We start from the raw sequence: 13,736 nt of genomic DNA on the forward strand, positions 1-13,736 counted from the left end.
CTATCTCATTTAAGGATGGGCCAACCAATTCAGATTACATAAAACTGAGAACTTGTCAGAAGCTTAGTCCAAATCTCACATCCTAACTTATTTCAGGTTTGGAAAACAAGCAGTGAAATAACTCCTCTCTTACCTTGACCCAAAATTGGCTTCATTCCTTTGCTGAAATCCATCTAATTGTTGAGCAAATCTAGCAAATTTTCCAATACCACAAGTATGCACTAAATCCGTTGTGCAAAGGAATTCTTTGCTAATGATAGAACTGCAGAAAATAGAGAAGGCCTCTTGAGTAGGGATAAGTGAACTGTATTTTCAGAGGGTGTCTATCACTTGATGCACCTGGCCTGGTGGCAGAATTTACCAGATTTTCTTCTTCCTATTGTGCCTGGTCCCTTTTTAAATTTAGTGTCACTCTGGCACTACACACCTTGTCTTGCAAATAGGACTGCATAGACAGTAACACTCAAGAAAGCCCTACACCATGCAAAATGCTTCCTTTCCTTTCCTTTTCTGAGATAGTAGACATACTTGGGGTTGGGAAGGAATTTTCCCCCAGGTCAGATTGGCAGAGACCCTGGTGGGGGTCGGGAGGGCGTTTACCTTCCTCTGCAGCGTTTGGCATGGTCTTAACTAGCGTAAATAGTGAATTTGCTGTAACTTAAAGTCTTTAAATCAACAGTTGAGGACATCAATAACTCAGCCAAAAGTGATGGGTTTATAGCAGAAGTGGATGGGTGAGGTTCTGTGGTGTGACATGCAGGAGGTCAGATGATTATGACAGTCCTTTCTGGCCTTAAGTCTGAAAGTCTGTATGTTCTCAGACTTCACAGAGATCTACCCAATTGAAAGGAAAGCCCCTTCTCTGCCACATCCTAAAGAGTTTTATGGGAAGGGGAAAAGGATATTGGTAGTGATGAGAAACTTATTCCGCTATATACATAACTGAAGAGAGGTAGGAGAACTTTGGAGATGGACAAAATTTTGGGCTGCTTCTATATGAAAAACACAAGGCTCAGAAGGTGATTGCTATATAGTCATCAGTCATGTCTCCATATTTGAGGTAGAGTCTAGCCCTAATTTCCATGCAGCTACTAACTTCTAAACTGATTAACACATTTTTTGTAAAATGTTATGTCAAAAATAGGGCATGAACCTATCATTCTGGCAACATTCTTTCTACATCTATAAGCTCATTCATTTGATTGATATAATATAAATTCATTGGACTCTAATTTGAACAAAATTCTTTGACCACGATTACCAAGAGTACCGTGTCTAGATGGCTGCCTGAATGGATTTCACATTACTATGTCCTGGCTGGTCGGAAACTAGCAGCCCATGTTAATAGCCACTCTTTCTAAGACAAGGTTACCCCATAACCTGCATCATAACCTGCATCATAGAACATGCCATTCTGGTCATCTGCAAAGGAGCAGCTACCTCGTGCCATTACCACGCATTACAAACCATTATTACTTAGGTTTGGCCTTCAGGAAGAAGTTCCACTGCCAACACTCCATGTTCCAGGGCATGTTTCTACTTTTCTCTCTCAGCCAGCTGAAGTCACCTCCATGAGGTAAATGACCTGCCAGGGAAAAATGTAAGTTTGCAAAAATCAAATGGTTCAAAAGGCGCTTCAATCAGCTTTCTCCAGACCACATGAATACCTCATGCGACAGGAAGCTTTCAAATCCATTAAGCCTTATGTGAACCTAATAAGGAGTGTCAGAGACACTGTTCTACTTGTCACGCATTCATGACTGGCTGAAGTAGCAGCCAAATTTATGGAGTTAGTCTTAAATGCAGAATAAAGTGGTCAAGCAGTGTTTGTGTAGAACAAGTATACCTTATAGGCCTGTTTGAATCAACTCACCACTTTTTCAAGGCTACAGAAATGGTCTCTACCCTGACCGGAGTAAAGCTCAGAGGCCCAGGGCCAGATTTTTAAAGGATCTTAGTTGCCTAAATAGCTGTCTTGTGGGATTTTGAAAATGTCAGGAGGTACCTAACTGAATAGTAGATACCTAAAGGCCTTTAATGCCCCCCCACACACACACACACACAACCCCCTACTGTCCTGCATGCCTTTTGGGATGGCACAAGCTACTCTGAGTGATGATCTGCAGCCACGCTCTCAGTCTCAGTAGTATTGGCTTTATGCAGCAAAGTTGTGGATTGTAAGTGTCTGGGCCAGAATAGGCTGTTAGGATCATCAAATCTTTGCCTCTCCTGAGCTTTCCAGTAAATGGTGAAGACATTCCTTGCTAATGTGTTGTTTCTCAGGCCAACAGCTCTTTATTCAAGGAATCTCATTGGTCATTTGCTCCCTTCATGGAGTTTGGGCGTGAGCGAGGTTTGCCCAACATGCTCATAACACTTGTAGTTCTGTATATGATAATGGTTATAATCTAATCTCATATTTCAGGACTTCAGATAGTCACTTGAAAGTGTCAGGAAGGTATTTTTTTACCCAATGCAAAATTGTAATATTGGTTTGGGATTTTTGCCCTCCTCTGAAACATCAGATATCTGCCATGACTAGGGAATGGGATACCAGTTGAGGTGGACTGGTTCTCAGAGATGATACAGAAAATCCTTTGTCCTAGATACCTGTGTGACATGTCTTGCTCACAGTTTAACTGATTGCCAGTTTGGGGGTTGGGAAAGAATTTTACACACATGCTAAGAAGTTTACCAGAACTCCAGAAGGGCTTCTGGCAGGAGTCAGGCCTCCACCCCCCACAAAGGGGTTTTTCAGTTATTACAAATGCATAATAGCTTTAGCTCAGAACAAGCACACCTATAGCTAGTTCAGGCTTTCCTTTACACAGCATAGGCTTTTGATCTTCGGATTTTGGGAACAGGTACTCAATATACAATGATCCCCTCTTCAGGCAATAGCTTCAAAAGGCTGGATTTTTGCATAACCAGAAATGGGAATTTGCACTCACCTCCCCCTCAAGAGTCCCTAGGCAAACCCCTCGAAATTTTCAGTTCATAACACTTCCCAGTGCTCATAATAATACATAATCTTTGCATTTAATACAATGCACTCCTAAGATACATAACCTTAATGCAATGAGAAAACTGAGTACAAAACCACCTGAACCCAGGGAGTATGTACTGTGAATAACTTATCCATGCCACCACTGTCCATGCTATTATCACTATACTACTATTTATATGTTTATGCAAGCTGGAAATCATACCCCTAGTCTATAGTGTAGATGGAGTCTATTTTGCTCCTTGGATATTGATTAATGGCTCCATGATGAAGACGAACAGGAGTGGCCACAGAAGCAACCTGCTGGCATCTCTTCTTTACAAATATACCTGGGTAAAGATGTAAAGTTTCTAAACGTGGCATGAAAATATAAATATTGACTAATATGTTGAAAAGGGGTATTAAGTGCATTCATTAAATTTCTATGCATAGAAAAGGAAGGCACATTGCCTACTCTTCAGTGAGACATTTTTTCAGCTCCTCATTAACAATCCTTAATCCTCTTTCCAAAACTGCATCAATCTTTCTTTGAATCTTAGTCAGATCAGCAGCAAGTGGCTGATAAGAGATTTCATAATTTAATTGCCTCAAATTTTCTTTTCAACAATCTTGACTATTCATAATTACAATTGTTCCCTTTTTGTCTTCTGCTTTAATTACAAAGTCCTTGTACTGTGTCAGTGTCTTTAAGAAGTCTATTTCTCAGATAGCTAAAGTAGGGATAATTTTTGTTACAGGTTTTTAAATAATTGCTCAAAATTATGGACAATTTTTGTTACAGTTTTTAATTAATAGATCGATGGACCTTGTTTACATCTCCCATGGAGAGTGTTAATCAAGCCTGTGTATTAAATTTACTTTTACATTTAAATAGCTTTTGTTTATGGGCACCAGCCCCTGTCCCCTGAACATTTGACTTAGTTAGTTAACTTTCAATGTAATAGTTTTATTTATTTATTCAATAGTATCTGAGTGCCTCACTAATATTAATGATTTCATTCTTCTAACAGCCCCCTGAGTCATATGCCTCACAGAGCCAGGGCGGAGGATACCAGATCCAAAGTCAAACCACTTTTTGTGTATACCATTCCTCCCTTTTTTATGCAGGGAAGTGCCAGGACCCAGCTACACTTTGCTGGACCTGTAATATACTGCATTTCTTTATTTCTGTCTGCAAGCTACTCAGTGCTGTTTGAAGCATTTGCTTTTTCAGCTTGGCCTGCTTGTGCTTTCTCTCCTGTGAAAAGCATTAAATTCACGGAACATTTATTTAGCACTGTGAAGCTAGATTAGCATAGTTGTTATAGCGAGTTAGGATATGTGAGTGAAGGAAAGAATCAATATATAGTAATAAATCTGTCTCTGTCTATATTTTACTATCTCAATCCTGCCTCAGTATTGTCTGAGTGAAAGCATAAAAGAGAGAAAAGAATGGGTTTGATCCCACAGTCCTGGAGATTTCATGGGACTGTTTCCTGAGAAAGGGATTGGTCTCATTAATGCTTATTACTTTATAGCACTTCATTATCCGTCTTGTGGGTGTGCATATTATTCCCATTTTACAGACACAAAAATCAAGGTACTGGAGTTTTCAGAAGAGCTCAGTTTTCACTTATCCCCCAAAATAAATGGCCACATTTTCAAAATGCTCATTTGTCACTGCTGGGTGAGAGGGGAGGTATGAACTCTTGAAAGTAAATGTCACATGACAGCTGCTGGGTGTCCAGAAATTCTGAAAATCTGGCCTCAAGTGTTTAGCTTTAGTAGAAGAAGAAGCCTTCACTAAAGAGAAGGATTAGTATTAATTTATTTTTACTACCATAGTTCCTGGGAGCCCTGGTCATGGACCAGGATCCCATTGTGCTAGGTGTGATGCACACACACAGCAAAAAGACAGTCCTTGCCACCAAAAGCTTTCTATTTCCTAGACTTCTGTTCACATCAGGAGATGACACCTTTCTCTGTAAGAGCATTACCATGGGGCAACTCTATGGTACTATTATTGAATGTGCTAAAGGCCCAGATCTGCTCTCACAGAACTGCAGTAACCATTGGTTTCAGTGGCCATTGCACTGTGTAACTGAGTGTAGCATTTACCCCCATATAGTACTATCAAACTATATCAATGATTAATAATGTTATTTCTATTATTCTATGACTAATTACTATGTTATATACCATATTGCACACACGAGCTATAAAATTAATAGATAAACTTTCCATAAGTTTCAATATAATTTGAGAAATTGTAATGAAAAGATAGAAATGACTCCAAGATCTCCTTCTTGAGTGGTACTAGCTAATTTAGATCCTATTATTTTATATGTATAGTTGGGATTATGTTTTCCAATATGCATTACTTTGCATTTAGCAACAGTGAATTTCATCTGCCATTTTGTTGCTCAGTTTTGTGAGCTCCCTTTGTAACTCTTTGCCACTTGCTTTGGAATTAATTATCTTGAGTAATTTTGTATTGACTGCAAATTTTGTCACCTCATTATTTACTTGTTTTTCCAGATCATTTATGAATATCACTGGTCCTAGTACATATCCTTGGGAGACCCTGCTATTTACCTGTCTCCATTGTGAACACTCACCATTTATTTCTAACCTCTGTTTCCTGTCTTTTAACCAGTTACTGACCCATGAGAGAACTGTCTCTTTTAACCCATGACTGATTACTTTGCTTAAAATTCTTTGGGGAGACCACGTCAAAGGCTTTCTGGAAGTCCAAGTACCGGATCCACTGGCTCACCCTTCTCCACATGTTTGTTGACCCCCTCAAAGAATTCTAATAGATTTGTGAGGCCTGATGTTCCTTTACAAGTCATGTTGACTGTTCCCCAATGAACTGTGTTAATGTATATGTCTGATAATTCTGATCTTTATTCTCTATAGTTTCAACCAGTTTGCCTGGTTCTGAAGTTAGGCTTACCAATCTGTAAATGCTCGGATTGCCTCTGGGAATGTTTTTTTAAAATTGACATTACATTAGCTATCGTCCAGTCATCTGGCACCAAGGCTGATTTAAGTAATAGGTGCATACCACAGTTAGTAGTTCTGTAATTTCATATTTGTATTCCTTCAGAATTATTGGGTGAATACCATCTGGTACCGGTGACTTATTACAGTTTAAATTATTGATTTGTTCCAAAAACTCCTCTACTGATAGCTCAATCTGGAACAGTTCCATAGTTTTGTCACCTAAAATGAATGGCTCAGGTGTGGGAATTTTCCTCACATCTTCTACAGTGAAGACTGATACAAAGAATTCATTTAGGCTTCTCCAAAGCAGCCTTGTTGTCAATGAATGCTCTGTTAGCATCTCAATCATCCAGTGGCCACACGGATTGTTTGCTAGGGTTCCTGCTTCTGATGTACTTAAACATTTTGTTGCTGTAGTTTTTCTGTCTGTTACTCTTGAAATTCTTTTTGGCCTGCCTAATTATACTTTCCTACTTGACTTGCCAGAGTTTATGTTCCTTTCCATTTTCCTCAGTAGGATTTGACTTCCACTTTTTTAAAGGATGCCTTTTTGCCTCTAATCACCTCTTTTACTTTGTTGTTTAGCCATGATGGAATGTTTTGGGGGTCTCTATAAATTGGCGCATGCATTTAATTTAAACCCCTATTATGGTGGTGGGGGGGTTAAGTTTCCATGCAGCTTGCAGGCATTTCACGTTTGTGATTGTTCCTTTTAATTAGCTTCCTCATTTATGGTAGTACAATGCAGAGCTCCCCCACGAGTATGTTAAATTTAATTGTATTTTGGTCACTATTACTAGGGTGCGTGATGGATGTATTGGTACCAGGACTACGGTTTTCACAGTGCAAACTTGTGAATATATTGGACACGTTTATTGATCAAAACTGACATTTTTCATTTTATAAAATACTTTAGTATCTTCTTATTAGGCATAAAGGATGCTAGATTATATTCATGGCACTGAACCATTGAAAGACACTGTGTTTTTGCAGATGGTCCCAACAAGACGTGCCAAGAACAGTCCAAACTGTGTGTGCCAGCTCTCTAAACATGACCACAGCTGCATGCTGAGAACACCGGGAAGCCCCTTTTCTCAGTGAGTGATGCTGGCACAGCGACACAGATGAGTGCCAGCATTAGGGAGAATTGCAGTCAATGGCACCTTTCATCAGCATAGAAAAGGGTGGCAGCAAGATCAAACTGTTAACTAAAAACTGAAGCTTAAAGAAAGTGAAATGCGGGGAGAAAGGCAGAAAGCCTTGAAGAGCAGTGAGTAGTGTTGCTACTTGGTGTTACTAAGGACCAGAGCGTAAGCAGTGCATGTGATCCCAAGAGCACAGCACAGAACGAACTGAAATGCAGCACAATTCCTTCCCTGCTCCCCTTTTATTCTGGGTCAGATGTTACTTCACCCCTTTTTCCGGGTACAGCTTACTTCTTGCGTGTGCCTGGACAGTTACTATGAGCAGCACATGGAAGGAGCCAGGCCAGGGTTCCTTCCTTCCTCTCTCTCTCTCTCTCTCTCTCTGCCCTCTCTCCACAGCATTGCATAACAAGCAAGTTGTCTCTGCTCTCCCCGTGGCTGGAGTCCCAATCTGAGCTGGACCTCCTACACAGCCAAGTAACATCTGTGAGAATCTAACCCTAATCTTCTAGCTTCTAAATATTCCCCAACAGAGGTTGAGTGATTACTAAGTAAATGGGCTATGCTCACTTTGTAAAATCTGAGGTCAAATATTTCCCCTTTTTTGCTGATTGTAAATGCTAACTCGTGAATGCCTGAGAACAAAAGACTCCAGTATGATGCTGATTGTCCAGTTTACTAGAAATCTACAGTTTTCTTTGTGTCTGGCTTGGTAAAAATCCTAGCTGGATCCTTGACAAAATGAGATGTTAGGGGAAAATATCTTCTGCTTCTATACCTGACTGAGAAGATTTGTGGTAAAAGATTGCACTGACAATATTGAATCAGCCCAGAGGCTGTTTAACAGAGCGGTGGGGTGGAGGGTGAAGGAGGTGGAATAAAAGCTGCTTGGTGAAACAGAGAAGTTTATGAGTTTATTAGAGCTTAAAAATATCCTTAAAAATGGAAATCCTGCCAAATCTCAAATAAACTGGAACACAAACCATGCCAGGGAAGGTGCACGTTGAAAAGAAAATGGGCAGCGAAGATTTAAAGAAAACCATTAATTATTTATTTTGTTTGCAGTGCCCCGAAATCTGCTAGGCTCCTTATAGATCACATTGAAGACATGATCCCCATCTAATTCCACAATCCTGTTATCAGCTCCACTTGGGTGGACTCCTGAGCCCTTGCAGAAACCTGCTGGCTTCCACAGGGCTCCGTGCTGGCACAGACCATCCAATGTAGAGCTCATTGCAGGGCCAAAGCCTTAAAAAAGAAGTGATGGCGGATGTGACTAGGAAACATGAGGGGAGGGGTAAGCAGAGGATAAGGGTTACACCACCAAGATTGTGTGAGTACTCCCACAAAGTTCCCCCACACCAATGGCTCATTAGGCTAATGCAATTAAGGCACATCAGTTTCACAGCCAACACCACACAGGGAGTGATGTGGACAGCATCATGTCCAACCAGCTGTGAGCATCCTAATCCAATTTTGCAACTGATTGAACTAAAGGTGGCCTTTCAGTGTGAGATCACGGAAGACATTAACGTGTAGGCTTTAAGGTCATAAGGAACCATTGTGATCATCTAGTCTGACTCCCTGCACATTGCAGGCCACAAAACCTCACCCAATCCTGTAATATACCCCTAACCTCTGGTTAAGTTACTGAAATTATGGTTTAAAAACTTCAAGATACAAAGAATTCACCAGTTACACTAGTTTAAATCTACAAGTGACCCCTTCCCTGTGCCACAGAGGAAGGAGAAAACCCGCCAGGGTCTCTGCCAATCTGACCCTGGGGAAAATTCCTTCCCAATCCCAAATTTGATGATCAGTTACACCCTGAGCATGTGAGCAAGACTCCCAAGCCAGATACCTGGGGAAAATTCTCTGTAGTAACTCAGAGCCTTCCCCATCTCATTTCCTGTCTCCAGCCATTGGGGATTTTTGCTACTGGCAGTCACTGATGGGCCACATGCATTGTAGGTAGCCCCATCAGACCATCCAGAGTTGGTGTTGGTCCTGCTGTGAGCAGGGGATTGGACTAGATGACCTCCTGAGGTCTCTTCCAACACTAATATTCTATGATTCTATGATCCCCTCCATAAATTTATCAAGCTCAGTCTTGAAGCCAGTTAGGCTTTTTTGCCCCCATATCTCCCCTTGGAAGGCTCTCCCAGAACTTCACTCTTCTGGTTGTTAGAAACCTTCACCTAATTTTGAGCCTAATCTTGTTGATGGCCAGTTTATAACCATTTGTTCTTGTGTCCACACTGACACTTAAATTAATTCCTCTCTCTCCCTGTTATTTATCCCTGTGATGTATTTATAGAGAGCAATCAGATCTCCCATCAGACTTCTTTTGGTTAGGCTAAAAAAGTGAAGCTCTTTGAGTTGCCTCCCATAAGGTAGGTTTTCCATTCCTTGCATCATCCCAGTAGACTTTTCTGCAACTGTGCCCATTTGAATTTATCTTTATTAAACACGGGAGACCAAATTGAACACGGTATTCCACAGGACCTCTCACCAGTGCCTTGTACAATGGTACTAACACTTCCCTGTCTCTACTGGAAATACCTCTCCTGATGCATCCTAGGACTGCATTAGCCTTTTTTTTACAGCTGCATCACATAGTCATCCTGTGATCAACCAATACTCCCAGGTCTTCCTCTGTCACTTCCAACTGATAAAAAGCAAAAAACTCTTATAGCAAAAAACTCTTGCCCATTAGGATTGTAGGTGAGTGCCTTAACCTTTTAGCCACATCACATCTTAAAATCACTAAGTTTGGGAGCCTCAGCTTTTTGGTGCCCAAATAGGAAATTAGGGCCTGATTTTTCAGAAGGGCTGAGCATCAACAACTCCACTTGCAATCAGTGGAAGCTATGGGTTCTCAACACCCAAAGATCAGATGCCACTTTAGCAAATTCAGGTCTCAGAGTGCAATGCATTTCTCTGAATGACATTTTAACTTGTGACTTTTTTGCCTGCTCACTTTTTGTAGATATGGGCCCAGATCCACAAAAGGGCTCAAGAGCCCAATTGCCAATCTCTTATCCTTCCTCTGAATCAGGCAGAGAGACAATCAGAAGGTACATCTACCTCCCTACCATCTGAATGCCCACATACCAGGCTATAAAGTCATCCTTGGCACTCTCTTTGGCCCAATTTCTATTTAAGTAATTTTACAGAGTGGAACAGCTTCAACAAGAGAGGCTGACTGCACAAGATCATGGTGGTAGGACACTCACTTGGCAAGGGAGACCTGAATTCAAGTCCCTACTCCAGGGATCGGCAACCTTTGGCACATAGCCTGTCAGGGAAATCCGCTGGTGGGCTGGGATGATTTGTTTACCTGCAGCATCCGCGGGTTCAGCCGATTGCAGCTCCCCCTTGCCTCGGTTCGCCAATGGGGGCTGTGGGAAGAAGTGGCCAGCATGTCCCTTGGCCCACGCCACTTCCCACAGCCCTCATCTCACTTTGGAGTTAGCCAATAGTGCATTTTCATAGTGTTATAGGCACAGCTGGTAGCACTGGCTGGTATAAAGTTTGCACGATATTTCCAATTATAATACTCTGATTATGGTTGCTTGTAACTTTACCAAACATTAACTATTAGGGCTGAAAGTTTCCATGCTGAGTGTCTGAATTCTTGCAAATGGTTCCCCCATTTCCAATAATAAGTTTAGGGGGGAAATGCTGGTTTGCAATGTTAAAGCAATTCTGTCAATCTTTTCTTTGAGACTGTCAAGGTTCCTTCCCCACTCTGAACTCTAGGGTACAGATGTGGGGACCTGCATGAATTTTAATTAAAGAAAAAGTAAAATAATCCCCTCTGTAAAATCAGGATGGTAAATACCTTACAGGGTAATCAGATTCAAAACAGAGAATCCCTCTAGGCTAAGCCTTTTATATTTATGACAGAGACGCTCTAGTGCCCCCAAGCTTTTGTGTAGGAACTTGAAATTCAGTAGGGTAGTGGGGATGGCCTTTGTGTTCGGAACATGCCTTTTACCATATTTGCAACAAAAAAAATGGCCTTTGAAAAAAATCAGTGTATACATGCTCAGGAGAGACTTCAATTATTGCATGTAAAATCTCCAAAGATTCTGCTTTCACTCAGCCTCTCATAGCAACTAGGGCTGACCGGGCTGCATGTGCCCCAGCCTCCCAGACTGTTCATGCTGTTCATGCTCCTTCCATATCAGTTACCACTGGACTTTTCCTATAATTGCTGCTCTGGGATGGACATAGGCACTGCAAGCTGGAAGCTTGTCTTTCCAGTGCTCTGAGTGACCTCTCTGCCAAAACCCAGGCAGCATGGAGGAGGAAGCCACCTGATTCAAGTGCAGAGGGCACAAAAGCCAGGCAGAGGATAGAAGGGAAAATAGACTGGGACTGAAGTGGGAGGGAGAGGGAGAAACTATGACTGAGAGTTGGGGAGGAGCCTGGGACTAGGGGCTGGTGAGGGAAAGAGGATGTGGGTGTGGATGACTGCCATTTGGCTGGAGGTAAGGAACAGAGGGAAACTGAGATCTGTGGGGGGACAACTGAACTGCCTGGCCTAGGAGACTGAGACAGGAGTTAAGGAACCAGTGAGAGGGAGAATAGTGGAGGACAGGGGAGATGGATCTGAGGAGAAATTAAGGGTTTTTTGGGAGAACTGGACTGGCTGGGCAAGGAGACTGCGAGTGGCCGTAGGGATAGAATGAGACTAGGTGTGGGGAGAGATTGGGACTTGGAGGGGAGACTAGAACTGTTTGGGCTAGGGCACTGGGACTTGGATGAGAAGCTTAAGGAGCAGAGATTGGGAATGGGTAGGCAAGGCAAATGAGAATGATACAAGGAGTCAGTGGTGGGGAAAGGACAGGGCTAGGACATAGACAAGTTATAGGAGAGAGGGCAGAAAGGACCAGGCTTGAGGGCAAAGGCCAAAAGAGTCTGTGCCCACAAGAGCACGCTCCCCTCTAGTACCTGGAATGGAATCCAGATTTCTGCATCTCACCATTCCTCCCCTATCAGCAAATATTGGTAGAAATCCAGGACAAATTGTGTCTCGTCTCCCCTGGGTGCTGGTCCAGATACAAGATGACAGCTTACTGTTACTATCAGTTGCTCAATTAGTTCAAATGGCAGAGATCTGTGTGATGGATCTAAAAGTTTCAGCCCTGCTATTGAAAAATGAGGGTGTCAATATGATGCCATATGTTGGAATTCATTTTTTCTGTTTGCTTTTTTAAAAGCCTTGGAAATAGCTAAAGAAAGCAAGGTAAATAAGAAAACATTCAAATACATGTACAATTCAGGGCTGAAAGGAATGGAGATGTACGGTTTAAAGAGAACAAAGGTTAAATGCATTTTGTGCATCTGTGAATCCTGAATCTTAGATATCAAATATTTGGAGGTGTGCTTGCTACAAACAAACCAGATAGCTGGAAATATGTTTGTAGGTATGATTCTTCAAATGTTGAGGAATAACAAACAAATTTGTCAAAATTCTGATTAGTTTTCAGACATGTGAATAGAAAAGAGGGTCACAGAAAAGTGATGAAGTTGCTTACAACTAGTTCAGCCATGGTATATACGCACGTGGTGTCCTCTCCACTTTAGGCCACCACACCTTAAGGAAGAAATAACTGAGATTAATAATGGTCTGCAAGGGAAACAGAGATGGTAGGATTTATGTATGACAAAAAAATTCAAGGCTGATCACGGGAGGAAGGATTGCCTTGTGGTTAAGGCATGGCTCTGAAACCAATATTCAAACCCCAGCTCTCCCACAGACTTATTTTGTAACCATTGTCATGTCACTTAATCTATCAGTAAAATGGGAATAATAATATTTTCTTTCCCTGTCCTTTTCCTTATCCACTTCGGTAAAGTCTATGGGGCAGCAGTTTGAGTTGTACAGTATACAGCAAAATGGATCTGTGGTCTCAGTTAAGATTTCTAGGGTTACTGGAAAAAAATAAATAATAATGATAATAAAATTAATAAATAATTATTTAGCCTGTAAAGAAGAGATATGGGGGCACTAGTTTATATTTACTTAGAAGCTGGTCACTTGAGGATCTTTATGGCAAGCGCTAATGCAATGAGCAATATTGGTTGGCCTGGAGACAGCTTGTAAATATATCACTTGGCATGCAGTTATTCTTCTAGCAACTTCATTAAGAGACAAATTCTTATCCCAGCATCCACCCCAAGACACTGTGATGGGTGCAGTGTCGAAGCATAGGGGATCTTCCTTGTCAAGCCACAGAGTGGTTGCAGAGCTGTCCCAGGAATAGTAGGATGCTACTTCAGCACAACAGCATGTACTCTGGCAGTGGTTCCTCCTCACATAACCCCTGTGCACTGAGGGGAGGGAGCCACTGCAAACAACGGGGTGCATATCCCATGCAAGTCCCTTGATGTCTTCTCTTTCACTCCCCCTTACCCACTGTCATACTCTGTCATACTTGTGCAGTGGAGTTGATCTGTGGCTAGAGAGAAGTGACAGAATTTGCCCCTGTGTAAAGCATTCATTAATATATCCTCCCTGAGTCCCCACTCTATTTCCTGTACCCCAGAATACCATTCCTTAAGCCGTTAGATGAAAACTGAGCTTTGGATTT

Source organism: Lepidochelys kempii, chromosome 3 (assembly GCF_965140265.1).
Source record: "Lepidochelys kempii isolate rLepKem1 chromosome 3, rLepKem1.hap2, whole genome shotgun sequence".
Classification (NCBI taxonomy): Eukaryota; Metazoa; Chordata; order Testudines; family Cheloniidae; genus Lepidochelys; species Lepidochelys kempii.